Source organism: Giraffa tippelskirchi, chromosome 9 (assembly GCF_054371585.1).
Source record: "Giraffa tippelskirchi isolate mGirTip1 chromosome 9, T2T-mGirTip1v1.2.pri, whole genome shotgun sequence".
In the NCBI taxonomy this organism is placed as follows: Eukaryota; Metazoa; Chordata; class Mammalia; order Artiodactyla; family Giraffidae; genus Giraffa; species Giraffa tippelskirchi.
In genome coordinates this window covers 131,442,543-131,447,397 of record NC_137283.1, presented here as the reverse complement: position 1 = coordinate 131,447,397, position 4,855 = coordinate 131,442,543, and the positions used below count along the sequence as shown (strand labels likewise).

The 4,855-nt window shown below is 39.2% G+C and overlaps 1 pseudogene; it reads left to right on the top strand.

The window, feature by feature from the left end:
* The first annotated feature begins 294 nt into the window (after positions 1–294).
* LOC145522152 (small nucleolar RNA U3) lies at positions 295–403 on the top strand (annotated as a pseudogene).
* The last annotated feature ends 4,452 nt before the right edge of the window (positions 404–4,855 follow it).

The window sequence follows — 4,855 nt, the reverse complement described above, 5'->3', positions numbered from 1 at the left end:
TGTTTGGTGTCCCTCCCATAAGTATGATTGGAGTGAAAGGTAAGTAAATGGATTCCAAAACCGTTCTTGCCTAGAAGCTGGGAATTGAGATGAATGATGTTAGTCATGCATCCCAGTCCCAAATCTGCTTAAACTTCATCCAGCATCTAATCCAAATTAGAATGGGATCTTCAATCACATATCAAAAGAAGTTAAAAGTTTCAAAATTTACCATTTGAGCCTTGAGGCATTTCATTAGATTAACAGATGGTGTGCAACATATTGGGCAATACAGGAGCTAAAAATGGGATTGGCAAGACTACACTCACAGGGATCATTTCTACAGTTTGTTACTAAAGAACTTTTCTTGCACATGTAGAGCACTGATAATAAACCAGTGATCTAGTAAGTTAGAAAAAATGGTGAGGGGGATTGGCTATTGTGGAAGTTTTGTGTTTTGTTTTAGAGAAACTCTTTGTCTACAAGATCCAGAACCTTTAGACTTTAAAATAATAGAAAAAATTCTGGAATTTACTAGAATAGTTTAAAATTTTTTCAAATGTAAACAGTAGAGTAAGCTTGCTGATTGATTGAAATCAGGTGGTAGGTATGTTGCCACCTTTTACGACCCTATGGACTCTTTGTGACCCCATGGACCGTGGCCCACCAGGCTTCTCTGTCCATGGGATTCTCCAGACAAGAATACTGAAGTGGGTTGCCATGCCCTTCTCCAGGGGATCTTCCTGACCCAGAGTTGGAACCCTCATCGCTTATGTCTCCTGTATTGGTGGGGAGTTCTTTATCGCTAGCACTGCCTAGGAAGCCAAACAGTTGAGTAAACTTACTGATTGATTGCAATCAGGTGATAGGTGTGTTATATTAGTATCTATGTTTTTTGAATGTCTGAAATACTTCATGATGAACTATAGTAAGACATTTTTAAAAATGCCGACCTTGGACCCAACCAAGTACCAAGGTGTTTCATTTTGAAAAGCTCTGGTTCCCCTTTCCCTCCCTAATTCGGAAACTGAGAAATAGATACAGAAATCGGATAATAATTATAACATCATCTTTATCATTTGTGAAGCAGCATGGGGAATGTTGCTTTAGGTCTCGAGTCAAGTGCCTTGCTGACCCTGACCTCCAAACTGAGGCACTCACCCAAGCCCTGGCATGGTGGACACCTGCAGAAGCAGAGCCCTTCCTCGTGACATCACTGGACAAAAGTGTATCTTCTCCGCAGGCAGGAAGATGTGAAAATATAGGGACAAGTGGCTAAAATGAGTAGAAGGAGCATGAGAGAGCTTCCTTGAGTACTTGAAATGTTCTATTTCTTGATCTGTACTGATTTTATAAATATTTAAAAATGAGAACATCTATCAAGCTATCAAATCTATTAAGATTTAAGCAGTTCTCCATATATGTTAGTCTATTAGGACTGACACCCCAGAATACCACAGACTGGGTGGCTTCAATAACTGAATCTATTTTTTTTTTCAGTTTTGGAGGCCAGAAATCCAAAATCAAGGTGCCAGCAATGTTCTCCTAAGGCCTCTCTTTTTAGCTTGCAGATGGCCATCTTCCTCCTGTTTCCTTATATGTTTTCCTTTTTTCTATGCATACCCATCCTGGTGTCTCTTTATCTGCTTATATAAAGACGGCAGTCATATTGGAAAAGGACTCCACCCTTAGGACTGCATTTAACTTTAATTGCCTTTTTTAAAAGCACTCTCTCCTTTTGCAGTCACATTGGGGATTAAGGTATGATTGTGACGGGAGCGGGGGCGGGCGCCATTCAATCCATAGCACCCTATATCTGGTATACCTCAACAAGAAAGTTAAAAAGAAAAGCTGAAGCAACTTTCATAAAAAGGGAACACTTCAATGTAAACAAAGAGGCAGAATTCACTGTATGAATTTAAGATATCTCAAATTTTCCAGGTAAAATTTTTATAGTGGAGCCAGGTGTGGTTGGGAGATGGGAGGCGGATGGGGGTGGGTAACAGGAAGGAGATAAGAGATAAACAGATGTGGAAAGGGAAGAGAAGGGGGAGAGAAAGGGAACGATGGAAAGGGGGAGGAAAGAGAAAGGAGAGAGAGAAAGAGAGGGAGAAAATGAATAAATATGACTCTATGAGAGCAAATATATGGCTTGATGGTTAAATAAATGAACTCTAGAAGCTGACTGCCTGGGCTTATGTCTCAATTCAGTCACCGAAAAACAATGTGACCATGGGGAACTCACTAATTCATTGCATGAAATATAGAATATACCTACCTCATGTGATAATATACAGAATTAAAAGTAGTGATACATGTGCAGCCTGGCATATGTTTAAGAAATGCTGTATAAACATCTACTGTTATCAGTCAAGTTTAAGACTTCCATCCAGAATCCAATGTATAAACAATAAATGAGGACCTACCTCCCTCTATGGAGACACAAGGATGGTGCACAGCTTGGGATAGAGACCATTCCCTTTTTCACTCCCATGCTTGCTCCTTCTGCTTGGGCCTAGGTTTGAATAATCACAGCCAGCTCTGAACACAGAACTAGACAGATTGCTCCACTGAACTGTGCTGAGGTGGCTGGAATGTACACTATAGTTCTTGTGTGATTTTATTTATGTCTGATATTTCCCAGCATAAATCTAATTTCCCATCTAGGAAGTGCTGATATCCTACCTTTCTATGATAAAGCTAAATGAGAAATCTACAGTTGTCAAATGTAATTTTTTCGACATGGGTTATCTTGCTAAGTTTTGTTTTTTGGTTTTTTTTTACATTGAAACAACCAAACAAAACAACACCTCAGCAAAGGCCTTTTTATTCCCCTCCAGTTCACTGTGATGCAGGTTGATAGAGCACACCAGCCCAGAGGAGAATCCTTTCTGAAAGATGAAAATGCCAGCATTTTGCTCATTTCCTACCTTGACAATTTCAGAGGCTACAACACCATGCTCTAACTGGGAGCTGGAAAACCACAGGTAATGTTTACTGTGTGTGTTTATTAAAAGGTGTTAACAAGTAATTGCATGGCATCACCCACTTAGACACATCTGCAATGGTATTTCTACCCTGAGTCTGAGGAATGTTTCCTTGGCATAGATTTTTAAGAGCTTTTAGAAGGAATATGATTCTATAGTAGATGCCAAATTTGTGGCTTCATCCAGTGCAATTCAGATGGCAGACAGGATGTGGTTGAGCAGTTATGGGGGTTGCAGTGAGTCAGCTATGGAGACAAATGTTTCCATGGTGACCTTCCCCATTCATTCAGTGTGAGGCCTCCTCACACCCATGAGAATTAATGACATGGCATTAACACTGATAATCATAATGAAGAGAGCTGTCTGATAGTGGGGCAACCCAACCCTGACATTAGTGAGGAAATAAGATAGAGGAATTTAGCCAGTGTGTAGAGGAATAAAATATTGAACTACAGTGAAAGGAAATCCATTTCTTTTTCTTTTATAGAATAGTTTTCCTGCCAGAATGGACCCTGCTGCTGACAGGCTTCTATAGTCTCCCCTCTGAGAATTCTTTTAGTACTACAACCAAGTGGGGGTAGAAATAAATAACCCAAAGAAGTGATTCACTGAAGGTCAAAAGAAACAGGATGAGAGAATATAGAAGGGGCACAGACTTAAACTCGACTCAGTCGTCCCAGTTTGTTTGTTTGTTTGCTTGTTTAAATACTTTAAAATGTTCCTTAGGAGGTCCTTTTAGGAAAAAATCTTTCTCCTGAAAAACCTACCTTTTTCTATAGCTTTGCAAAATTTTGTTCCTTTCAGGGAAAAAGTGCTTTTCACATTGTGCTAATAGCAGCACTTTATTTTTGTGTGCAGAGATGTGGGGCATTGTACAAAGAATGTGAAACACTGGGAGTCTACCCTCTACCTCAGATGCCAGCCTGAGTAAAATTATAGACACGAGGAGAGTTTATGGTTTTTCAGAGCAGGATGTAGATTTTCACAGGCTCCTAGAGGACCGGGCCTTGTGATTTAGTTAGTCATTTGCATGGTTATCTCCTTTATTAAATTTTAAGATTCCATAGAGCAAAAATTTCATCTTATTCATCTTTGGCATCGTAAGCCCCACTCCCAATGCACAGGCACACATGCAAATAGACACAAATACTTGTGTACACACAAACATTAATCTAGCATCCTTCTTTATATACCACACACCACATTACTACATATCTATTCATGAGTGGATTTGACTAACCCATAAAACCTCCGGTGAGGCAGTTAAGCAGTTTGTATATGAAGTTATAGAAATCCATAGAGCTAAATTATGACAGTTTTTTAAACTATGTAGCACTGTTTTTCTTTTTTAAATGTTTAGACAAGCAGATTTGACACAAATACAGTAAAGCCTGACAGGCAATAAATGAAAAACATGTGTGAAAAAATCAAGACACTCTCAAGACAGCTGGACTATTCAGATTGATTAAATGACGTCTGCAGAATGCTGATGGCTGGACCTACTGTGACATTTATTAATCCATCAAATATTTATTGAGATCCTTCTCTAATAGCTGTTTGCTCTGTGCCAAGCACCATTTTAAGTCCTTTATCCTTAGTAACGTATTTAATCTTCTCTAAGAGGTAAACATTATTATTAAAATACCTATCTTTCAAGCAAGTAAACTAAAATACAAGTAATTTAAGTAACTCATCAAAATCGATACAGATAGTAGAGGTGGAGTCATAAATTGAGCCAAGCAGCCAGGCTCCAGATCATAAGCTCTTAACCCCTCTGTGATACTGCCAATCCTTAGGCTGGGAAGTCGGAATAAAGCCATAATCAGGAGGTATGTCCTTTTTCTTTGTTTTCATAAAGCTTAGAGAAGGCAATGGCACCCCACTCCAGT